The following is a 26,233-nucleotide window of genomic DNA, read 5'->3' on the forward strand; positions in this document are numbered from 1 at the left end:
GCTTCCCATAATTTGTAATATTTTGGAAGGTGCCATGGATGGGATTTGAAAATTGTCATATTTTAATTAGTGGCTACTGAAGACTTGCCCTTGCCTGGAGACTGGGACATTTTGGAGTTCACTCAATGGAGTTCACTTTACTCCATTCTGCTTCCTTTTATAACTTCTCCAAGTATCAGGTTGACAAACCACAAGAAACTGCCATTTTATATATAAAAAAGTAATGGAATTTCAACATTTCGTATAATGCAGACTGATATGCTAGTTGTGACATTTTTCTTATTTCTTTTTGGTCTGTTTAACCACAGTATATTTTTTTTTTTTTTCTTTTTTTTTTTTTTTTTTTTGCATTAACAAATGTTTATTGAGTTTTTATATTAGGAACTGGGACCCTTACTAGCGATATATCTTCTCTTAAGCACCTTTACAGTCCTTTTGAAGGGATAAGCAACTAAAACATCAATTAACTGTACCTACCAAGGCTTTGTGAGCAGTTTGATTACCTTTGATTAGCATGAGCTCAATCTGCAGACAGCACACCCAAGTTTTCTAGACTTCTTTTGGAGGAGTGTATCCCCTGGAAGTGGTATTTCCCCAGGTTTTCCAGGTATTCAGGTCACCTTGAGCATACGGATTTCAGACCCATCCCATGGAAATTTCTGACTCCGTAGGTCTTATAATGGAGAGGGTGCTGGGCCGTGGAGTCTGACCACAGTATGCTCTTAAGGGAACAAAATTTGTTGGAAGAAAAGATGTCATCTGTGGTAAATAAGGCAAAACAGTGTGCAGTGAATTTGGATGGCATAATAATTTATAAAATAGTCAGATAACTGCTTGTATTTAAAATGACAATTTTAAGAATATAAGGTAAAACTATAATTATTATTTCTATTGTATTTAATTATTGTTTCTATTATTAATTTTTTAACTGCAAAGTATAGTAATTATAGCCAATTTATAAAAAGCTACTTCAGGGATGCCTTGGCTGGCTTAGTTGGTAGAGCATGTAAATCTCAATCTTGGAGTTGTGAGTTCAAGACCCATGGTGGGTGTAGAGTTTACTTAAAAATAAAACCTTAAACTTTTAAAAATTAAATAAAAAGCTACTTCTAAGCAGTTTTACCACAAGGCAATATTGATTTATTAACTATTCTCATTTTATTTAAGTAATCTCAAGATTAAATGTTAACATATTTAATGCCAATACAAGTATTATTTATCAAATAAGCTCTTTCTCAGCATTTAAGAGTTGATAGTCCTGTGCTGGGTACTTTGCAGAATGCAAAGAAAGAGGAGACAAGTCCCTATTTTAAATAAGTATATATCCTTTAATGGAAATAACAACAAAAAAAATTGATTCCATGGGAAATGTGATTTAAAATACAAATAAAATACAATATTTATAAGGAAGACTGAATATATAGATCAAGGAAATCAATATGAAACACAAAGACTTGTCTTGTGCTTAAATGCTTTAATTCATCCACTAATGTGATTTTCACATTTGCTCATTTAAAAAAATATTTTGAATGTTATTATGTTCCCAGCCACCGTTTTGAGTTCTTTGGATACACCAGCACCCCAAACATGTAAAGATGATTTCTCTCACAGACTTAGCAGAGGGAGGCAGGTAATAAATCGTAAACATAATAAATATAAGTCTGTGGTATGATGGAAAGCGGTCAGTGCTGTGGCAAGGGAAAGAAGGAGCAGGGATGAAGGGTGGTGGGAGGGCCACGGTTGCCGTTTTCATTACGGGAGTCAGGAAGGTCTTAGCTAGGAAGATGATTCTATGATCAAAGGCTTCAAGGAGGTAAGGAAGAAATCATACCTCCATTATTCTTTCCTAAGGAACTTCAAGAGTGACACACAAATACACAGGCCAGGATATTTAGGGAATGAAACTAAGGGTCTTCCAGAAGAGCCATGGGTCTAAACTAATTGACATTGGGGAAATAGTTAAATTAGATTCTTAAAGGTCAGACTCCAAGATGATTGTAACCCAGGGACAGAGACATAGTGTGTCATCAAGTAAGAGAAAGAAGTGTCAGCTTAGATTCCTCTTTACTTCTATGGCCCTTCCACTATTATTAAGGTCCTGTAGAAGGAACTGTTTTGTTTTGTTTTGTTTTCCCACACCTAAAACGTATCAAGTATTTGAAATATATGTATGTGTGTCATCAAAAGAGGTTAGATGAACTGACCAATGGTACTAAGCCAAGGTCTAGAATATTGTGAAAGAGAGAAAGGATAAGGAAAGAAGTACAATTTAGGCTCATAAGCATAAATATAAAAAATACAAAAAATCATGAATGAAGGACTCAATTATCTGCCATTTTATATTCTTAGAATGTAATTAAAGGGAAGAATTATATAGTACTTATTATACAATAGACATGTTAAAGTAATAGTTCCTTCCACCTATAAATGAAAAGAAAAAGAATTTACCAACTCATTCTCAATGACAAAGCAGGTATTCTCAAATAAGGAGTTCTGAAAAGTACTAAATATTTTTGAACCTGTGCTATTTTTCAGACTAAGACCATTATGTGTGCTTTAGGGGATTCTGACAAAATATGATTTATGTTTCAAGAAATGACATCACTTGTGCATCATTTTTGCGTTCAAAAATGAACACGTTATCAGTGTTTTGTTTTAAAAAATAACTTTAGTGTTCAAATCACTGAAGAAAAATAGACATTTAACAGAGAGATCGTATTTAAAGAATGCTTTTTGGAAGAGAAGAATCCTAACCAATATGTAAGATTACCTGAAATCTGAAATCTCTTACAATTTTACTAGGGTAATCATATTTTTAAATGTGATTTTTTTTTTTTTAAGATTTTATTTGTTTATTTGACAGAGGTCACAAGTGGGCAGAGAGGCAGTGGGGGGAAGGGTGTGGGTGGGGAAGTGGGCCAGCAGAGAGCCCTATTCCACGACCCTGGGATCATGACTGGAGCCTAAGGCAGAGGCTTTAACCCACTGAGCCACTCAGGTGCCCCTAATTCACATACTGGGAGCAGAAAACAGTAGTGGTGGCAGCAACTGTATTTTAGATATCAGAAAATTCAATCTGTTCCTACCTATGGATGAGTTAACCTAAAAGCAATGAGTCACAACTACTGAATATTGAAAGAACGCTTAATGAAGGAAATAAACACAGCGCATCAAGGTCAAAATCCTAATCACAATTTTTTGCTGACTCAGAAAGATTTTAACAAATATTGCGCCCCCCAGTGGTTGTTTTTGAGGGTTTTGTTTTTGTTTTGTTTTGTTTTTTGTTTTTTAACCTGGGCTCCCAGTTTTCCAGTTTCATTATTTTGGGTAACCTCATGAAACTTCACGCCGCCTATTAACTAGGAGGAAACTGGAGAGGACAGCTCAGTTTGACTGCCCGATTTCCTGCTTCCAGAAAGAACGGTGCCAGGGATGATAGAGTACCTAGTATATGATGATCAAGTTCAGGCTCAACAAGATAGGATCACAAAAGGGCCATCATGCTCAATTTGTCTGATTGCCTAGCTGGAAATGAAAGAAGAGCAGTGACATAATTACCCCAGATTCTTCCGGCTTCTGATGCAGTGCAGCACAGATATTAAAGCAAGGCTAGTCTCAGAATTATTGGAACATATTTTAAAGATGAAGTTCCCTGCATTAACAAATAAAGGAAGGCTCACAAAAATCAAAGACAAAAGAAAGTTTTGGAATCATTTTTGCTTGCACACAGAGCAGGAGGAGCACAGGAAGAAAATCACTTGGTGAAAGAAGAAAAACAGGGCGCCGAAGTGAGGAAACGGGGTGGTGTGTCTGCTGGATCTCCAGCCCACTTTGTGACCTTGGCCAGATTCCCTGGGCCTCCGCTTTCTCACCTTTGGCACAAAGGGTGTGGACTCGGCTGAGTGGTGTCCCTGAATCCGGGATAGGGACAGAGGCAAGAAGAAGTAGGAACCATCTCATACAAAAGAACCATAATTTGAATATTTATAAAGGCAAAATTAGCTCGTGATCAGAAAGTGGAGAAGAAAGGCGGCTAATGGAGAATGTAAATTCATCTTAATGCGTTCAAAATAGAGTGTAAAACTGATAGACACAGTTCTTTCCAGAAGGCAAAAAAGGAAGCCTATCCCTGTACGTTTCCTCCCCTGGAGTCTCCTTCCCTTTTCTCTATCATTACCTTATTTTTCTCAGTACTCTCTGTTTCCGGTAACCATGGTGATGCTCCCTCCCAGCAACCTTCTTCACACCAGGCCCTTTTGGTATACATACATTGAATTTTGCTCCACTCACTGATGCAGGAAGCTAACAATGCTGTAAAAATTAATTTATTTATTAACATTTTCCCCAGCCCTTCTGTCTGGGCAATAAATTCAGGGAATTATTCCACATTTAACCTCCCTACAGAAGGGGCACTGTGAAACAGGGACATTCAACTGTTAATTTCAGTTGCTCACATTATGCTAGAGTCAACTCCCTGCTGTGGCCCTCAGGGACGGTAAGGTGTCCCAGTACCCAAACTCACTGCTACTTCCTTTTGCTTCTGTCTGTAAACAGAATAAAATAGATTGTCTTCAGAAATCACACATCAACCCTGGTTTCCTAATCCTCTTTGTTTTTTGCTGCATTCTCTCTTGTAAGGGAAGCATTGCCAAGTGTGTAATTATCGCAGTTACAAGGGGATTGAATTTTCCCTAAGAAAATCCAAATAAATATATGCATTTTTCTATTGGGCCCAGTTATTTTGGAATAGAAGTAAATAATAAGTAAACAAACAATCTTGGATTTTCAGTTTTTAAAATAACATCATGAGCAGCCAGTGACAGAACATCAGACGATCTGTGATGTCATTAATGTAGATAATAAATATTCTCATAAACTACCGTTTATCATGTCCAGTGTGTGCAGCCAGATTTATTTGTAATCCTATATTCTGCAGGGAAACTCTCTATTGAAGCACTGTGTGCGTGTGTGTGTGTGTGTGTGTGTGTGTGTGTCTGGCATTAACACAAAGGAGACCAGATGATGACATTCATAGGCTTATAGACTCGACTCCTGGGGACACGCTTGGATGGAGGCAATTAAAATGCCTGTCAGGCATTCGATACCAGAAGCCCCTATGGTAAACCGCTAAATCATAAGCCAGGGCTGCATCTTATTGTCAGTGAATGATGGCGGAACTGGGTGGCTTGTCATCATTCTCGAAAATTCTGAGGCTAGTGAGCTCTCTCTCCCTCTCCCACTCGCCTTATTTTCCTTTTCACCACTGCGGGGACTTTTTCTAATGTGCAGCTTCCCTTTCCCCGACACACACAGAGAGGAGCTGGTGGCTTGCAGACTGCGTCTGTCTGGAGCTAGAGAGCTAGACCCAGCCCGTGGAGATAATGCTCGGGGAGAAGGATTCTGCAGCAATCCTCAGAGGCTAGACTTGGGTGGTATCGCTGCATAGGCACTGGTAATGTTTCGGCGTCTTTTAAATTTTATTTGGTTTTATTTTTAATCCATTTTTCAGAGGGTTTGCTTTATGTGATCTCAAAGTAAAATGCTTTAGAATTCATTACCGAGCTTCCTGAAAATTCAAGTGCTGTGTTGCTTGTACTACAGATCTCAAGGCATAGATTTATTATTGGAATTATAAAGAATGCATTTGCTTACTGGTGAGTTACGATTTCCAATATTTTGTTAATAAATCCGTATATGTATTTTTTTTTCTTTTGTTTTGTTTCGGTAGATTCTTCACCTTGTCGTCTCTCACCGAAGAAACATTGATTGGGAACTACTCATTCAGAAAATTAAAAGGTACCACATGTTTTGTTTGGAGGTTTAAATGAGGGGAAATCAGGGAGGATTTGGAATGTTTTTATTTAAATTAATCTCTCTATGGTTGGTCTTTGATCCTTAAGCCTACGTTTGGTCATTGTCTATAGCATGTATGATTTCCCATGCAGAGAATGCCATTATCCACGGCTGTTAAGATTATAAGATGTCTAAGGAATTATATCTTTTGCCTGGGTTGCAAGTTGTGAACAAACATTGCTATGTCTGGCTTATTTTCGGATTTTTATTATTGTAGCAGCTAAAAAAAAAAATGTCCAAAATTCTCTATCTTAATGAAAATTTAGTCATTTAAATTTAACAGAAATATACTAAAGTCGTGATTTTATCTGAGGGAATCTTTCTAATAAGAGATGTTTTTAAGTGGGTAAATGAAACGGCTTGCCCTTCCCAGGTAGAAGGAGCACTAGAGATGAGAGCCTAGGAATGACTCAGTATTGTTGGGTTTTGTGAATAAAATATTTTAACTTCTTCACTGATGCTTTAGTCTTTAGCACCATATTTAAAGGCCGAGGTTGTTAGTTATTAAAAAACTGATTTTATATATGCTTTATTGGCATAAGAAAGTAATCCTTCTTCTTGCTGTGGGAGCAGTTGAATCCATTGATCCTGGGCCTTCTGCCTCACATGAAAAATTTTAATTTTCAAATTCATTATCAGGATGTGTATTGATTAGAGATGGCAGTTATGGGTATTACCTTTTGTTTAATTCTTTAAGATTATCTTTGTTTTCAACATATACTCATGTCAATAAAAGCTGTATTTGTAATTTGCCTTAAAAAAATGGAAGACATTTTATGCCTCGCTGAGGAGATCAATAGCATCTTCTAAATCTTTCTTTGGCATTCACATAGCATTTCCTTTCAAGCTTACTGGCCCAAAATATTTCATGCAGTGAGGTTAGATTTTTTGTTTTTTTTTTAATGTACTTTGGAAATAGTTAATGTTCAACAACTGATCCTGAAATACCAAAAGTCTGTGAGTGTGCACCTGTGAATGTGAATATTTGTAGCAGTTGAAGGAGACGAATGCATTGTCCTTGTTTAATTCTCTCTGCAGTGTGTAATTATGAGAACCTTAATTTATTCATTCCACAGGCACTTCCTAAGAGCCTTGCTGCTGATGGTAGTTACTGTGGGAGAGAGGGAAGGGGCAGATGCCACTGTCACCACCCTTCCAGAGTGTAGGCAGTACCACATAATATTTTTGCACAAGAGAAGGAATTCATTAAAATAAATCAGTATGCTCTAAAAAGGGAAACTGCTTTTATTTCAGATATTGAACAAAATTGAATAGACTGGTCTCAGAGAAACTTGAAATATATTGCATTTTTTTCCCTTAGAAATTACTCAGTGGAATCAAGTCTAAAATCCCCAGACAGGACTTACTATTCCTCCTGGATACTGTAAAACACTTGGGACTTTCTCTTCCTTTAGTTTCCACTCAGAGTAGGTGAATACATTTCATATTTGGTGAAAAAAAACTCTATTTGGCATTTTCCCATCTAACAGAATCCACACAGTATATATTTTATGTGAGAAGCTGTTTTCTAATCCTCAGGCTCATTTAGCAACTCATTATATTAATTTAGAATATTGGGATATTTACATGAATTGGAAAACGATGATGCTATTATCTAACCACTAAAAAATGTGTTCAACGTTTTGTTAATAGGAACTAATCAGCTCTGTTGGGATTCATCTGGGTATGGAGAAGTGGCATATTACCTTACCAAAATCTCTTGGTACCTAAATTTTCTAGGCTCATTTTAAATTTATCTAGGGATGTGTTGACAGATTTTGTGTAATAAAACATAATTTATTGAAATAGACTATTATGGCGTCAAATCAGAATTGAATTTGACTTTTGGACTGTGAGTGAGTCAGGGATCTTATCACGGTTTTTGCTAATCAGACTCATTTTGACATTGGTTAATTATTTCACTGATTTTTCACTCATATCTTCAGCACATAAAGGAGTGTCTGGACACAGTAGGAGTTCAACAAATATTTGCTTAATTATTTGATGGGTAAATGATTCATCATCATTTTCCCCATTACTTTTTTGTTTTTGTTTTTCATGAGATCGCACACTGTAAAACAGACATTTGGTACTTTTTTTTTCTTTAGCTACCCCAAATATTCATTCCAAGTCTTTAATTAATAATAATTAATTAGATAGTTAATACCAGGTAGAAATTCAGGCGAACCGTGTGTGAAAATTTCTCCAAGCTATACAGAAAAGGTTTTTTCAGTTTAAGTTAAGATGGAAAGAATTTTTGAAGTGTCCGTTCTCACTTTCATCAGCAAGGGAAAGAAGCCAAAGTGCAGCATGAGTTCTGCTTTATGTATGCTTCCGAAATACTACTGCCAGGCTCGACATTGTTTATTGCTTTTCATATCTTCAGCCAAGATTTTGCTGCAGCAGAGGGGAGGAGGCCTTCTCCCTCTCTCCGTCTTTCTCTCTCTCTCTCCCTCCCTCTCTCTCTTTCTGTAATACTAGAAATGATGTCATAGTCTTCTTAAATGCTTTTTTGCTCATTATGGACTAGTATGACATCATTGAATAATGTATAAGGAAACTTCTAGAGTCAGAATAGTTTTAGAGAATGCATTTTTTTCTTGTTGCCATTTATTTTTATTAATACAACTATAATTTTTTTTTATTATTCACTATGTGCGAGATAATATCTTAAGCCCTTAACATATGTTATCTCATTTTAACTCTCTCTACAATCCTGGGAGGTGGGTATGGTCTCCATTTCATAGATGAATGAATGGAGATTCCAACTGGGCAATAGACACAAGTCTGGTCCAAAGTCCTTCAATATTAACCACAACATATTACATTCTTTTCCTAGTAGTTTTTTTTTTTTTTTTTGCTCATAGCCATTGCTTTAATATTTCATTTATGCACATGGTGTATACTGAAATAAGGTGAAAACAGTATGCCTACAGACACTTGTTTTTATACACTTTTAAATTAGGAGTAAATTTATCCTCAAATGTGTAACATAATATTCAAACTCTGATATATTTTATATTTTTAATATGTATTTTATATTTTATATTTTATAAACTGAAGAATTTTATTTTTTAAAAAAACTTTATTCTTTAAGGAGGAATATCAGAGACGAATTAGGAAGTTTTAAAATAAATTAATTCATAAAGTTCTCCTGTGTCACTATGATGAAGAGGTATTTTGAAATTGCATGATCTATATAAGAAAATTAGCCAGAGAATTCAAGTACTAAATAGCATAAATCGATGCCATATTTTGCAACTTTTTTTTTTTATTGAAATAATAGCAGAAGTTTCAAATGACCAAAAAGAAAGAAACTAGCAGGGAACAGTATGCCATGTGCATACTGTGTAGTGTGCAGATATCACATTCAAACTTATATACAACTAACTGAGCCACAAACATAACGGAGGGCAGTAACAATGACACAAATGGGTATTAAGATGCTCTACTTGCAAAGGCGTATATAGAAAAGAACACTTTGGGAGCTCATTTGGGTATAGCAGAACAAAACAAAGAAGTAGCCTTAAGGCACATTGGTATCATAAGAGACACACGAATAATTTCTTAAGGGACTTCATTGCAGACCAGGATTACTAACAATTGAGAAGAGACTCAACAGGAAATATTTCATGGAAGATGGGTCTTTTGAGGAGGAGGTTAGAGATGAAAAGAAGTATTTAAGGGAGAGATAATGCACAGACGAGCTCCAGGAAGAACCAACATTAGCAAAGAGGCCAAAGAAAGTGAACATGCATGGAAAGTATAGACTGACCTCATTTATATTCTAGAGCGCAAGCCAGAAGAAGGGGGGTTCTTGGAAGGTGAGGATGGACATAATATTCAGTCATATCCTATGAAATGGCTAGTATTCTACACTTTTTGAACCTACAAAATAAGAATTCATTCAGTTCAACCCAATACATGAGAAAGGGACCTTGAATGCTATCTTGAAATTGTCCAGCATTTGATGAGAAACTATAGGGTATATTTTGAATAGCGGACCACTCTGACCTAAACTGTATTTTCAGGTGACTTACTTTATAGCACTGTGTGAGGTGGAATTATGGGTGAGAATATGTTGAAGCAGACATCCCTTTGGAAGCTCTAATAGGATATTCCAGGAAAGAATAAAGGCTATAAAGAGGGTGTTGGCAGTGGGCATAAAAGAAGGGGTCATGAAATTGAAAGATGTTTCTGAGCTCAAAATCATAAGCAGAATATAGCAACTGATTGGTCGGAGGAATGAAAACCAGGACTCAGTGCTGACTCTACTGTTTCAGTTTGATAACTTGCAACAATGAGGGGAGACGGGTGGCTAAAGCTGCTTGAAGAAAGAGGCTCTCTTTAATTTGTCTTCACCCTAGTCTCTTGCAGACTGCCTAGTACATAGTGGACAGACAAGAAGTGCTGACCGAATGGGGAAGGGAATAAAAAGTCAAGAGGCAAGTTGAGGCTACAGTAGGCTGGCTCTGGAGGCCGACTGGTCTGGTAGCTGGCAGATCACCTTGGGCCAACACGAAGAAGAGAATCTAGGGAGAGAGGACGTGGATGACATTTTCACAAGAGAAGAGAAGAGGGCCAAGACAGACCACTCTTGACAGGACCCACATTTAAGATGTAGAGTAAAGGACGGGAATTGACAAAGTTAAAGGAAGAACTTTTTTTTTTTTTTTTTTTTTTTAGCAAAGAACAAAGAGGATAGGTGAAGTAATAGAAAATAAGGCTACAATTCAAATTCTGCAGAGAAGTTGGAGAACGAGAATAAACGACTGCTCAAAATATTATTGACTTCAGGGGTGTTTTCTGTTATAAAAACAATAAATCCACATTTTGTAAAATCTGTCCAATTTAGAAGAGTGCAAAGGAAGGAAATAATAGCCATCCATAATTAGACAAGCTAGAGACTATGGTTAACACTCTCCCGTTTAGCTTCCTTCCTTCCATCAATTGCTTTAGTGAGTGCTGTGAAGTGTGTAAACCTGGTGATTCACAGACCTGTACGCCTGGGGATAAAAATATATGTTTATAAAAAATAAAAAATTTAAAAAAAAATTTACATAACTGGGATCAAAACAATACAATTTGAATTCTGCCTATTTTTTTTCTTTCCCACTCAGAGTATCTTAAACATCTCAAAGTATTTTTCCACCTGTGTAATATTATTTTATGAAGACGTTGGGTGTGTTTCTTTCCTCTTGCTTCCCAATTTTTTTTTTTTTTTTATTTTTTATTTTTTTTAAAGACTTTATTTATTTATTTGACAGAGAGAAATCACAAGTAGGTAGAGAGGCAGGCAGAGAGAGAGAGAGGAGGAAGCAGGCTCCCTGCTGAGCAGAGAGCCCGATGCGGGACTCGATCCCAGGATCCTGAGATCATGACCTGAGCCGAAGGCAGCGGCTTAACCACTGAGCCACCCAGGCGCCCCCCAATTTTTTAATATCATCTTCATGCAGTAATGGGATAGAGTATTTTACTCTCACGTGACATTTCACATTATTTTCAAGGGCTATTTCCCAACAAGAGAACCATTGTATTTTATATTGCAAAAAAGAATTTGATGGTTTCTTTTTAAAAAATGTTTTTAAAGATTTTATTTATTTATTTGATTTTATTTATTTTGATTTTATTTATTTGACAGAGAGAGAGTGCACGCAGAACAGCAGGATGGAGAGAGAGGGAGAAGCAGGCTCTCCACTGAGCAGGGAGCCTGATGCGGGGCTTGATCCCAGGTCGCTGGGATCTTGACTGGAGGTGAAGGCGCTGCTTAACTGACTGAGCCACTCAGGCACCCCAGTTTGATGGTTTCAAAATTAGCCTCACCTTTCCTCCAGCTAAGGGAATCTAGGATGACCTTAGTATCTGCTGTGTGCCAGCCTCTGTGACCGGGATTTTAATTATCGTGATGACTCTGTATGTTCTGTTATCTCCACTTCAAGGGAGGGACAGAGACTGAGACTGTTCCCCAAGTTTCAGGGCTAGTGTTGCATCGGGTCTGACTCGAAACCAGTCCAACTGCGGCGACCGAAGCAAATTCTTGAGAAGTGAATGAGTCAATACAAATGCAGTAGGAAAACACATTTCAGAGGTCTAGGATTCGGTGCCGCACAGTAGGACCTTACTGTTAGTAACCTGAGAAGTCCTAACTTGAAGGGAGGACGCATATAGAGGGGGTGTTAGGTATGTAAACAGAAGAAGAACAATATTATAGAAAAGTTCCTGAATGGAAGGAGACAATGCAGACAAGGATTTAGGATTTAGGCTTAGCAAACAAAATACATCTTCCCTATAGACAAAAGTATGAGAAAAGAGAGTGAGAGTTTTCTAGTGGTAAAGAAAAGATATGAGCAGGTGGCGGGTAGGGGGACTACTTATCATCTGGACTTCATCTCAGACTAGGGAAAATCCACTTATTCATTCAGTGACCATTTATTGAACACCAATTCCATACCCTTTTCCTGCCCTGATGGAACTTTATTTCTGTGGGTGAACAAATAAAATTAAGAGATTACTCAGGTAGCTGTGCAGAAACGGATAATAAGGTGGTAAAAGTAGACCCTGAGAAATCAGCTCCTCAGACTTTAAGGCAGAGATGAATCAACTGGGGATCCCATTAAAATGCAGATTCAGAATCATTCGGTGTGAGGAAGGGGCCTGAGAGCCTCCATTTTAACACGCTCCTAGGTGATGTTGATACTACTAGACTGTGTGCTGTGCCTTCATCAGCAACACGTTAGGAGGCAAGAAAAATCAAAAAGGATGAGATCGGGCGTGTTCAGGGTCAGGGCACCTGGGTGACTCAGTGGGTTAAGTCTCTGCCTTTGGCTCAGGTCATGATCTCGGGGTCCTGGGATCAAGCCCCACATCGGGCTTTCTGCTCAGCGGGGAGCCCGTTTTCCCCCACCCCCTCTGCCTGCCTCTCTGCTTACTTGTCATCTTACTCTCTGTCAAGTAAATAAAATTAAAAAAAAAATTACTAAAAAAATAATCAGAAAGGATTGGAGCAGTCATTATGAACAAGTCAAATGGAAACCCTTCTTTCCATGCGGCGACACTGCATGATTTCGCGCCTCTTTGATGCTGAGAGAGAATTGTCTCTTTCTTTCTGACCTTTTTCAATTCTAGCCAGTTGTTTTATGAAAGATCCATTAAACAAGCCCTAACGAGCTACTGGCATTTCAATCTTTCTGCCTATGCTCCATGTTTCTTATGCCGTAGAGTGAATTCTCGTGGCTCAGATTTGGGGGTGTGTTTCCATATAACACTCTGCGAGTTTCTTAACTGCAGCTCTGTTTCCCTGCTTCGTGATTTCTTTGAACTTCTAACCTCCTCTCTGCCTGGGTGTTCAGCACAGTGCCAGTCTGCTACGTTCTCTGCCCCCCGCCCCACCCCGCCAACACTTGACATCCCTTCTGTCCCGCTGTGCTTAGTGACAAAGCTTCTGGGTGTCTACATCTCATCCTGCCACCTACCTCCTCATACAAGCCTGGGGGGACTCTACTTCAAGCCACAGGGCATTCCTGAGTATTGATAGTCTCTGATTTAAGGAATACATGTTTTCCCAACAAAATCATTTCTCTTTGGTAGAATGTTTTGGTTGGTAGCAGCAACCTGCATTCCTCTGAGGAAAGAATGTGTGTGTTTACAGACGATTAGAGCATTCAAAGGGGCTCAGGGTTCACAAGAAGCCTGGACAGACTGGAGGGATGTTATTTTTCTGCCTCTACCACGAGGCTTTTAGTCCTCTGTAGATGCAAGAACTTACAAGCATCTCTTAGTCCTCTGTAGATGGACTTACAAGCATCTACTTACAAGCTTCCCACATCACATTTTACAACTATAGAATATCTAAGAACATAAGCAATCAAATAAATATGGCATACACATCCATCAGGGAAACACCTTAACTGCACATCAAACATTTGTGATGTTCTCACACTTATTAGCATGTCTCCTTTGTTTAAAGGGCTGCTTCTATCTAGATAGAAGCCATGCCCATAACCAGATCTGTGGTCTTTGTCACCGTAATTTTGTCATTTGGTGTTTACTTAAACAGCCAAGTAAATGTGAGCAGTGTCATGACAAACTTTGAATTTAAAATTCCAGTGAAATACTAGTTTTCATACGAACAGAAGTCAACTTAAATTGATAATGATATTTCCTCAAGGAGAACACTCGGGAAGGCACTGGAGGAAAGAAGTCAGGTCATGGGCGTCTTTGCATTCACTATGCTGTCTGCTTAGAAATGCACTTGATGCATGTGCCACATTGAAGCTAAGAAAATGAGTGTTGTACAAGGGGGTGTGTATGTGTGTGCAACTGTAGCCTTTCTTAGGTGGACAACACTGGTCTTTGCCTAGTCAAACTGGAATTGGTAAAATAGCCAGAAGTCAAATACCATGCCTATGCTTTTTTTTTTTGTCATTTATTCAATAGTTTAGAGTTTCAGAGTAGCACAGGATAACCTATGGATTTCCTAAAAAATAATCCTTTTCTCTAAAAAAAAAAAAAAAAAAAAGAAAAGTTTGAATCAATTCCCTTTTTTTTGTGGATTCCATTTGGGTCTGCCTCAGATGGTTCGAATTAACCTTCCATCAGATTCTCTCCTAGTGTTAATGACTTTGGATTATGACTATTTAAAGCTGCCGGATGTTCATTGATCCACATCTGGCAATTATTAAAACAAAGCTACTCTAACACTTACAACCAAAATATATTTCTTTACAATGAATAGGAACTTAAGGGATGATGTTTCTTTTCAGGGAAATCTTATGTTTTATTTCCAATGTGAACAACGTTTCTATTTTGTGTCCTTTAAAATTATCTTCTTGCTCATTGTAGGATTTTTCTCCTGGTGAAATTTACTGGTAGGATATACAGAATCAGATATAACACTTAGGCATTAAGGATTCTCTCAGTGCCTAAGAGTAGCTAATTAGCATGATTTTGAGCATAACTTCAGGTGAATCTGTGATTTTTGTCGAATCTTAAAAACAAATAACTACACTGAAATACTGAAATACACTGAAATAAAATGATTAACTTTTAAGATTATATTGGTAATGGAGGAAATATGACATCCAACAATGAAAAAATTTTAAAACGATATAAGAACTCATTGTCCTAAGTGAGTCAAATAACTGGTCAGACTGCTATACATTTCCTCTAAAAGATGGTGGATAGTTCCATGGGCCAAAGGGAAGTAATAAACATAATATCTAGTTTATTGTGTGCATGCATTTTTAGTTGTTTCTTATGTTATGCTCACAAAAAGTCTAAGATATCAACTTTGGTTTATAAAATTACTGAAATAATCCAACCAATGAAGAAAGTAGCATTTAGACTTTAAGAAAAAAATAATTTCTGTTATACTTTTTAAGTCATATAAAGCATATGACCTCCCAAAGCTCATTGCAATCTCTGGAATGGGAATGGCAGATCTTGTTGTTATATTTATTACAGATGAGAAAACTGAAGTTTGAAGAATGCAAATGACCTACCCAAGTCCCTCTACTAGGAAACGGTAAATCTTTGGCTCATATCCTTGTTCTGACTCTAAAGCTTTTACTTTCTACTAATATGCAGCCAAAGCAGGTAAATGAGTGTATTGTCCCAAATATGGAATATTTTAATAATGCACTGAGTTGGTTGCTGAAATAAAGAACGCATTCCAGGGTAGCCCTGGCCTGTGCTATTGCTCTGCTCTCCCAAAAGACTCTTGCCTTTAGAGTCCTGAATCAGTGTGGCATGGAGCTCAGAAAACGCGAGTAAAAATAGCAGTTGTTCTTAAAATGGCTTTATACTTTAACAGAAAATGTAACCTTAATGATTTAAAAAGCAGTTGGCAGAGAGATAGATTAAGAAGAATCCATTGTTTTAAGTTTCACAGCATTTTAAGCAAGTGATAGATAACACAGCAAGAATCTAGGATCACAAAGAAAATGATTACAGCTTCAGAAAATCATATCTATGGAGCATCTTTGATTTGCCTATTTTTAGGATAATTATAAGAGCTTATAAAGAATAAGCTGGAAGCTATAGATCCCAGTTCTGATCTCAGCTATACAAAAGGAAGGGTAACATATGTAAAGAAGAGGCGCCTGGGTGGCTCAGTGGGTTAAGCCTCTGCCTTCGGCTCAGGCCATGATCTCAGGGTCCTGGGATCGAGCCCCACATCGGGCTCTCTGCTCAGCAGGGAGCCCGCTTCCTCCTCTCTCTGCCTGCCTCTCTGCCTACTGTGATCTCTGTCTTTCAAATAAATAAATAAAATCTTTAAAAAAATATATGTAAAGAAAATTATAACTTCGGAAACCACTGAGTAGAGTTAGGGCTGAGATTAGGTGTCTCCCGGTAGACAGCAGTTGGCATGGATCCACTGAGGACATTGTCATTGCAGTGACCTATCTCCTCCCCAAACTCTCCTTTTCATCATCTTCATCCAGGCTCTCATTATAGCTGCCAGGGTTGCTGAAATGCTTTTATCTTGTCTTCCTGCCCCAAACGCCATCACCCCATTAATCTCCTAGACAAACAGTTAATACAAACTCTTCTTTGGCTCTTGCTTGCTCTCTCGAGTAGCGCTGGCCAGTAAATATGGAGGTAGCTAGTCACATGCAGCTACTTAGATCTAAATTAATTATAATGAAAATAATTGAAATTACACCTCCTTAGGCATACTAACCAAACTTCAGGTGCTCCAGAGCCACATTATTTTTATAGAAACATTACCATTATGATATGATTTTCATCGGAGAGGGCTGATCTAGAGCGTAACCACACCCCTCACCCAAGCACCCAAGGCCTACACTGACCTCTCCTTATCTCTGACTACCCTTGGCACACACTCTCCACTCCATATATTTTTCTCCTCCTCTTCCTCATCACGATTGCTACATTTATAATCAAAATATTAATAACCCTTATTTATTTAGTCCATATCATGTGCTAAGTACATACATTTTCAGAAGAAGAGTGGGGAAAGAAGAAGAAAAAGAATTCTATGGAGTGAGGTGTTTTTTTTTTTTTATCTCCACTTCACAGAAGAGGTTTAATGAAGCTAAGTATATTTCCCAAAGATAAAGAGGTTATTATTAGTGGAGCTCAGAGAAAAGCCCAGGCTGTCTGGCCCCATAGCCATAGCGTTTTACCCTGTACCAGTGATTCTTAACCAGGGACAATCTGCCCCTTCTGCCAGGAGTCATTTGGAAGTGACCGTTTGAAATTATATCTTCTTAACTCGGAGAAACTTTCCTCTGCGTTCTTTTTCTTGTTATTCCTGCCTCTGTTCTATATTTAGGAGATTCCTATTGATAAATGTTGGACTCACTGGACAGGTCTGTTTTAGCTCCTTTTTGACATATTTTTAAAATCCCTTTTTCACTTTTTCTACTTTCAGGTTTTTTCCTCTTATCAGCTGAATTATTATTTGCCTCTGGCCCTGCCAATTCTATTTTTAATTAATTCATGAACTACTTCTTTGAGAAATCATATATTAATTTTCAGGAACGTTTTCTTATCCTCTAATCAATACTTTTCTAAAATTCACTTTTGGAAGGTAGTTCCTTTTAAAGTATGCGATATTCTTTCAAATCTCTCTGAGAAGGATAATTGTAAATTGCCTTGTCCCTTGAATCATCTCTATTTCCTCAGGAGCCATTTCTCTTTTTAAAGATTTTATTTATTTATTTGACAGAGATCACAAGTAGGCAGAGAGGAGGGGGGAAGCAGGCTCCCTGCTAAGCAGAGAGTCGATTCAGGGCTCCATCCCAGGATCCTGGGATCATGACTTGAGTAGAAGGCAGAAGTTTTAACCCACTGAGCCACCCAGGCACCCCCTCAGGAGGCATATTTTAAAGAATATATTTTTCTTGTTCATGTTGCTGGTTTTTCTCAGATGTCTTGATTTGAGGGTTTGGGGGGTTATTTTTATGTATGAAGAACTAGGCTGAGGATGACAGGTAGCTGTTGTATGTTTCCTCTGCAATCAGGCAGATCTGTACCTCCACTAACCATGAGCTGCCTGCATGTTCTGGGTAAGTGGGCAGAGTCTGTCAGGAAGCAGGTGTCCCAAGAGGAGCACAGAGATGCAACTGGCAAGGGAGCAGGTTAGGATCCCTATGATTGTTTCCATTCTGCATAAATTTATCTATACTAGACCTGGTTCCCAAACTAAACACTTTCTTTCATTAAAGCCTAGTTTTTATTTTCACTGTTGGGGGCAAAATCTTCTTCTGTCACTAAAAATGTAGCAAGGGAGAAGAAGAATAGAAAGGGCCCCAATTGTTCTGAATATGTTTCTTTTTATTTTTTTTAAGACTTTCAAAATGTATTTATTTTAGAGAGAATGTGTGTGAGCAGGAGGAAGGGACAGAGGGAGAGGGAGAGAGAGAATCTCAAGCAGATTGCTATGAGCTCGGAGCAGATGTGGGCTGGATCCCAGGACCCGGAGATAATGACCTGGGCTGAAATCAAGAGTCAGATGGTTAACTGACTCAGCCACCCAGGTGCCCCATGAATACATTTCTTCATGAATTACTATGATAGTCTCACGGCCTCCTTGGACCCTGCATTTGAAAACTCTTAAGCTTGGGGACTCTCCAGGATTCCTTGCAATGGATCTCCTTTAACTTGGGACCTCCTGAAGCAGTTTCTTATTTCTTTCTCCCTCTATATTCTGACTTCTAGGATAGCTTCAAAAATTTTTGATAGAGTTACATTATTTTTCAACATTTTTATTACCTTAATAATAATTAGGAGAAAGGAGAAGTGTGTGTGATAATCCTCCATTACCAGTCATATGTGATATGCCTTACTATGAATTTTTATACCATCACTCTAAGTTTGTACTCTTACACTTATTATTCCAGTGTACTATCTTTCCTATTTACTAGCTAGTTGGAAAAATTGCTTCCCTTTCCTGGGCCTTTTGTTTTCTGTAAAATAAAGATCACATATGATTTTCAGGATTGAGATGGAACATAGGAATGCATGTTGAAAGCTGTATCATAGAATATAAATGTAAGCTCTTTCTCTTTTTTTTTTTTTTAATTTTATTTATTTACTTGACACACAGAGATGACAAGTAGGCAGAGAGGCAGGCAGAGATGGGGGTGGGTGGGGGGTGGGGAAGCAGGCTCCCCACTGAGTAGAGAGCCTGATGTGGGGCTCAATCTCATGACTGTGGAATCATGACCTGAGCCAAAGACAGAGGCTTTAACCCACTGAGCCACCCAGGCGCCCCAATGTAAGCTCTCTTTATATATAAAAGACTTCATCATAGGTCCAGAGTAACCAATAATGCCAATGCGGAGAATAGCCATCGTTACAAGAAAACCCTTTCCCTGTGCATTAGGAAATGCAAGTGATAGCAACTTGAGACTAGAATAAAACTCAGTGTGCAATGGAAAAGAACCAGAAATTATGTGTTAATAGCAATAATAAAATAAGCAGTTCTTCATGGATATATTTTACACCTAATAGAAAACCAAGGACAAAAGCAGACCAAGGATGTGGTTGACCTACTATAGCTCAATTAAAACAAATTTGAATTTTAAATTTGGAAAAGAACATATGATTTAATGTTGTGTGATCGATCCCTTTTGCTTGGAAAAATTACAAATGTGAATATTTATGATACTAATGAGTATAATTTAGTGTTGCTAACAAGCTGCTCCTGAAATATCACTGATTTAAGATGGGTTCAGTGACTTGAATGTTTTTTGCTCTGTCAGTCAAGACATGAAGCACCAGTAAAAGGAGAATAAAGAAAATGAGAATTACAGTAAAGGGGCTTAATTGTAAAAACTGAAGAAATGATATCAGAAAATTAAATGTAGAAAGAAAGTTAAGAGTCCCAGCAGCCTTTGATTTTAACCTACTGGGAACCATTTGTGGAAAATTGATGAAAGGTGTATTTTCCCTAAATTATTATTAAACCCAGCATCTTATTGATAGCTTTTATTCTTAGAAACAAACACAACACATGAAACAGACAAAACAAAATAAATCAATGTGAATGTATGCTGAGTGATGCGGTTATGATTCACTCCCTGACTGCTATTAATTCTCATTTTCTGCACGTAGCTATTACATTCTGAAGTTGAGTGTCTATAGAGGATAAGGCACCAACCATAGTTAAATGTTAATGGATCCAGTGACATAATTTAAATTCAAGGCTTCATCCAAAGGAATGTGAATAAAATGCATTTGTTTGGCTTTTTATGGCCACTATTAAAAGTAAAGGAAATGAAACCATAAACAACTACGTTCAAATATTGGCATAGCTGAGGCTGCTTTGTAGCAGTAGAAAGCCGTATTTATTGTCGGGGGAGCTCTGTTTAACTTACCCAGTCTATCTCGATTACCACTGAGGTTAAAAAATGTACTTGGTGACTTAGACAAAATGTGGAATGCTAATTCAAAGTGAGTTCATTCCAGTGTATTTCAATTTTCTGTTGCTGTAAAGGGCTAGTACAATTCATAAGTGTTCTTTTTTTCTTACTTCATCTTTAAGGCCTTAGCCCATGGTTAGTTGTACTAATTATTTTTGTCCTCAATGTTGATTATCACTTCCTTCCTCAATAATGATAGGACCCCTGCTATTTGGAGGTTTCGTGGGCACATGGACACTCAGAATAAGATCCAGAATTCCATGCTCCCTGCCAACTAGGTAGAACCTACTTGGCTAATTTTCAGTCAATAAGATATGAACTAAATTTGTGTGTGAAATGGACATTAACTGCCTAAAAGGAAGGAGTGGCCTCTTCATCACTCTTTTTTCCTTTCTGCTGGAACGAAGGAATTCAGAGTTGAATTTCCGCAATCATGTTGAATATGATATAACCTTGTAAAGAATTTCTATTTCGTTGAAGCCACTGTTATTTGGAGTTCTTCCATGATTTACAACATACCTTAGTCATCTTTTGTATAGCAACTTTGCAACTTATAGTTACTTTCAAAGGCTCTGGAATGTCATTTTAGCAAGTGTCATTGTTCTTTATATGAATAACATTTATATTGAAATTGTTACTTCAAGGGGTGCCTAGCTGGCTCTGTTACTAGAGCCTGCCACTTTTGATCTCAAGTTTATGAGTTTAAACCCCACTTTGGGTATAGAGCTTATTTTAAAAAAAAAAAAAAAATGTTACCTAAAATATACTAGTCCAATCAGTTACCAAGTCCTCTCAGTTCTACTTCCTAGACATTTTTGAAAACCATCCAGCTCATCTGTATCCCCAAGGACAATGTTAGTTTCCCATCCCGTCTGATCTTGACCACGGTCATAGCTGCCTACGTCAACTCTTGATCCACACAAGCCATTATACACATAGTCACTAGACCCATCTTTTAAAAATACAATCTAATCATGATATTTCTGTATTTAAAGCCAAGGAATTCATAATTAAGTGACGAATCTGGTCCTCTGGTGACTCTCCCCACCCATCCTGGCTTTGTTACCTGCGGGCTATTACACATATTTTTATTCTCTTTGCCTGGAACACTCTTTCTACACCTCTCGCCTCCTGCTTTACTCCCACTTATTTAAGTCTTAGTCATTGGTTAGGTCTGAGATTTCCCAGGCAAGCCTTCTCTCCACCTCTGGCCTCACAGGTCTGCTAATACACACTCCCAAAGTGCTCTGTATTTCTTACATTTGTACTTATCAGTTGTATGCATGTTTCCTCCACAAGACCGGCAACTCCATGACCGGTATGCCTCATTCTTAACCAGAATCCCAGAACCTGGTGAGGGAACTGGGACAGTAGGTGCTCAAATAATGATGTTGACTAACAGACTGATCCTTTATTCTGTTCTCTTTCCCTAAAAAGCATATCTGATATCTCTTCCAAAGTTCCACTTAGCAAAATCCCATCCATCCTGTGGATCATCAAAACCATGGATGTGTGCTCTCCTTTCAATTAGATATTTACTTTATTCCCACCCCTTTTTTTTTTTTTTTCTTTAGAACAGTTTTAAGTTTACAACAAAATTGAAAGTACAGAGATTTCCTATGTACCTGCTTCCCCGACACATGCATAGCCCCTCCCAGGATCAGCATCAGTCATCAGAATGGCACATTTCCCACCAAAGATGAATGCTTACCATCGTAATTCACCCGAAGTCCATAGCTTACCTTGGGATGCACTCTTGGTGCTGTCCTTTCAGTGGGTTTGGCGAGTGTATGATGACATGTATCTAAGATTGGAGTACCATGTTGCCAACCCTCCCCCTTTCTATCACGACTTCCTTTTCTTGTAATCATATGCTAGACTTTAATTACTGTTATTTGTTAACAGAATTCTAAATTTGGGAGGGAACACATTCTAGAAAATATAAAGTCTTATAGAATTTTTTTTTTTAAGTCATAGCAGCCTCAATTTAAAAAGCTATTTTTTATAATGCCTTCATCCCAACCCAGCAGGCATTTCTGGAGGCTGTGGCTATTATGCCTTTTGCAAGCTGAATGTCTGGCACACTAAAGGCATGTAACAAACGCTGTTACAATATAATGAAATAAGTACAGACTTTGAAGTTAGATACCCTTGGGTTCAAAGCAAAGCCCTGCCCCTCATCAGTTGTGAGAAACTGGGAATTTATCAAGCCTCAGTTGTATAAAACAGGAGCGACACTACCAACCTGAGCAGGAGTTAACAAAGGTAATTTACAGAGTGGAAGCCCTGTAATTGGTAGCGATTATTATGACTTTCTAAGTTTTCATTTCTTCATCCTCTTTGCAGCAGATAAGGCAGATGCTTGGCTCTTTCTTTATGTTGTTTGGAAGCTGAGGGATGTAAGTTTGATAAAGACAAGACTTAACATTAACAAAAGATAAGACCTGTAGGAGAACTGTTGAAGGTACTATACAGTTTTGCTTATCGTGCCACTTTTCTCCTTCCTGCCCACTCCACTGCCATAGATAAGTAAATAAACAGGTGAAAAGCAGCAAGGCAAAAGACGAAATTATGTTAAATCATTCAAGTTCTGCAGAAAGGCCTGGAAATTATATAGGTTCTCAATTACACCACCTGAGGCCACTCTGATCTCTGGAGAGAAGCTGGCTTGGGGAGATGTTAAGAGTTCAGCTGTCTCCCCTGAGGTTTATCTGCAATGCAGATTTTTCTGAGCCTTTCCATCTATTTGAGCCTCCAGACCCACCAGCTGCTCTCAGCCCGCCCAGCTGGCTTAATAGGATTTGTCTTCTCTACAGCCTGCTTCCAGGGATGTCTGCCACCAGAACATATCCTGGATAAACATTTTCCCTCCCAACTTACCATCAAAATCCCTACCAATCCCCAAAGCTACAAGGGTCCATTACTGCCTAACTCCAAGAAAGGTAAATTTAGTGAGGCATTATTTTCCACACTGCCTCTTGCTTCACACTTGTTCTGTTTTGCAGAAGTTGTCAGTCCCTATTGCAGAATAAAGAGCAGCATACCTCCTTGCAGGGCTGGTGGAGCTGGGACTCAGGGGTGAGCTTGGAGGCAGCCGCTAGGAATTTGCAGGCTGGTCGCCTCCCCCACCCCCCCCAATTGTTAGTGTTGTTCCGCTATCTGATTTCATATGCTCTGCTCTTCCCTCCCGGCAGGACTCAACAAATTAGTTGAGCCAGGATTATGACCATAGCACCTTTCCTGAAGGTTAAGGTGATGCTTTCTTCATGTGCACAGATTCGTGCTCAGGTTTTTATGACTGAGCAAGCATATTGTTGAGAGGCTGATGGCTTTGATCAGCTCAGGCTGAGGTTTCTCTCACTGACAGTTGTGTATTCTGCCCAGTAACTCTGTAGGGAGAGGCTTCTCACCAGTAAAAGTCAATAATCCTGACTTCAAAATTGTGAGAAACAAATGTCACATGGATTATGAAATGCAAGCAAGATTGTCAAGTATCAAGTACTAACATCTTCCTTTTTAAAGACTCATATTTTGTACCTACAAATAAAAATTAGATGGTAAAACAGACTCTACTTATGACTTTCTACTACAATTGGGTACTTGGAGGTGGTGAATAATAGTGGCTGGTATTACAGTTATTTTTAATTATAGTTAGTGATAAACACTACTTATAGATAGTCAATTAATCTTTTCCAGTTTTTCCTTGTTTTTCTCTTTAGTTGTAATAATGGAGGGGATTATTTTCAGAACATTTCATGAACAAGTGTGTCATTCATTCTACATCTCACAAAAAATAATAATTTCCTTTTAGACTTAACTTTAACCATATTTCATATTTCTGGGGAAAGAAATTTTGTATCCAGAGAGAAAATTTACTTATCTTTATAAGATATTTAATAACTTTTGCTATTTAAAAAAAAAAAGGTAAATAGCTACTCCTTATTTAGAAAGAAAATGAACTCTTATGAATTATGTTCGAAATGCAGTAGACTTGGGAGTCAATATGCTATAAAGTTGTGCTCCTGGGAGTTTTTATTTCTTCAATGTTTGTTCCCCATGTGTCGCTCATGACTTACCAAGTGTGTAAATGAGAAGACTGCTGATTGATTCTGGTTTCATCAATAATGATTCTTGAGTCTACTATAAAACAGTTCTAGGAAGGTCAAATTACATTTAGCTGGCAATGTATTTTTCTGCCAAATAAGACCTGCAGATAAGAAAGGATAAAGGGTATTCAGCATCTTAGTCTCCTTAAAGGAGTACTAATATTTTTAAAATAAATCTTAAAGATTTATACTTTATATCTACAAATTAAAATTAAATTGTAAAACAAACTAACTTGACAACATTTGAGGAAAGAGGTGGTTTACTTGTGTGACATGCATTAAGTCTCCTAAACTTTAAGGTTCAGCTTCATGAATTCCTTTTGTCACAGACCTGTGGTATGAAAAAAATCTCTCAAACTAATTTATACAACATCTGACTCAAGCATAGAGTACGGTTGTTGTTTTTCTAAATTAGTTGTTTGGCTTTTGAATTTTACCTACTTTAAAAAGGAAATGGACCAAAATGCCTTACCTTCAGGTCAGCTCAAGCGAGGCCCAACTATTTGCTTTTTATATTCCCTCAACATGAAGCAAATCCACTCTCAGTTAAAATGAAAAAAGTTGGCAGATGTCACTTACCATTGGGGGTAAAAATATAATTTTTTTTTAAAGATTTTATTTATTTGAGAGAGAGAGAAAGAGAGAGAAAGCACCAATGGCACAGAGGGGCAGAAGGAGAGGGAGAAGCAGACTCCCTGTTGAACAAGGAGCTCAACCTGGGGCTCCTCCCAGGACTCTGAGATCATGATGGGAGCCAAAGGCACACGCCCAACTAACTGAGCCACCAGTTGCCCCATAATTGACTTTTAAAACAAATATAAAAGCTTTTAGGTTTTTTTTTTCCCTGCTCAAATACATTTAGAGAGAATTAGCAAAAGATGCCAAGGGGCAGTGGGCTACTTGTTCAGTCATGAACTAAGTGTGGCTGATCATTCTTTGCATGATCTGCTTCCGCCAGACCAAGAGCCATCGTGGTTTCCCTTTGCCGTCAGAAGAATTGAGCTTTCCGTCAGCTCCCTGGTTCAGGATCCCAGGACTTTGAAGAGCTAGTGTTAAATAGGAGGATGAAAACAAAAATAGACCCCAAACTTCTATTACTAGTATTGACAAATAATACCTACTACTGATAAAAGTACACATTTGCACTAGGAATCTCTTTTCATCAGCTCATTGAACAGGAAGCAGCTCTCCTCACAACTGAAAGAGACCAAGAAGACTCAGGTTCTTATAAAAACCTTAGTGGATTTTGAGCACACCAAAACTAGACCAGATTTCCGATCGGATTTTTCTAAGTGTGAAGTGCTTCCTATGGGGCTTGGTGTTACTTCTCTAAAATCAATATTATGCATTGGAAATTCTCTACCAAATTTTAAAATGGCTTCATAACTTTCCCTGTTTTCTGGATTAGGAAGCAGCCTGGCAAGACACACTCTGGTAACCAGACTCCTCTGGCAGCCCTAAGAGGGAGGCTGAAGACTCAGGCAGACATCTCGTGTTCAAAAATCAATGACTTGAACGGAGTCCACGTACAACAGAAACTGTTTAATCTTAAATATCCTGGGGCACCAGGGTGGCTCAGATGGTTGAGCTTCTGCCTTCTGCTCAGGTCATGATCTCCAGGTCCTGGGATCAAAACCCATGTCAGGCTCCTGGCTCAGAGGGGAGTCTGTTTCTCCCTCTGCCTTACTACTGTTCATGCTCTGTCTCAAATGAATAAATAAAATCTTTTAAAAAAATTCTTAAGGTTTTTAAGATAAGATGAAATATTCTTAATAAGTAGATCATGGGCTGTGCACAGCCATTTTTCATCTAACTCTAGCCAGGAGTCAAACTGACTTCAAGCATGGGCACAATGGTAGTTGGTTCAACAGGATTGCCTTTCCA

At 38.1% G+C, this 26,233-nt stretch overlaps 1 protein-coding gene and 1 long non-coding RNA gene across 25 annotated transcripts in view; one reads left to right on the plus strand and one right to left on the minus strand.

Annotated features, from left to right (window-relative positions):
- Positions 1 to 26,233, plus strand: part of MAP2 (microtubule associated protein 2) — a 290,837-nt gene that overhangs the window by 138,196 nt on the left and 126,408 nt on the right. For 19 of the 24 annotated variants that reach the window (XM_045078669.1, XM_045078679.1, XM_045078680.1 and 16 more), the window contains exon 3: positions 5,729 to 5,796. The gene's annotated coding sequence lies outside the window, so the exon portion shown is untranslated. Of the gene's footprint in view, positions 1 to 5,124; positions 5,453 to 5,728; positions 5,797 to 15,315; positions 15,377 to 26,233 lie in introns of those variants that run through there. The other 5 variants (XM_045078671.1, XM_045078674.1, XM_045078673.1 and 2 more) reach the window with 4 other exon arrangements.
- On the minus strand, positions 510 to 24,446 carry LOC106007295. The gene is made up of 3 exons (XR_001181978.2): positions 24,320 to 24,446; positions 22,489 to 22,633; positions 510 to 759 (listed from the first exon to the last, which is right to left on the minus strand). It is a non-coding gene; the product is annotated as an uncharacterized LOC106007295 (long non-coding RNA).

The sequence above is a fragment of the Mustela putorius genome, unplaced genomic scaffold, assembly GCF_011764305.1.
Source record: "Mustela putorius furo isolate JIRA1106 unplaced genomic scaffold, ASM1176430v1.1 tig00000275_pilon_pilon_pilon, whole genome shotgun sequence".
In the NCBI taxonomy this organism is placed as follows: domain Eukaryota; kingdom Metazoa; phylum Chordata; class Mammalia; order Carnivora; family Mustelidae; genus Mustela; species Mustela putorius.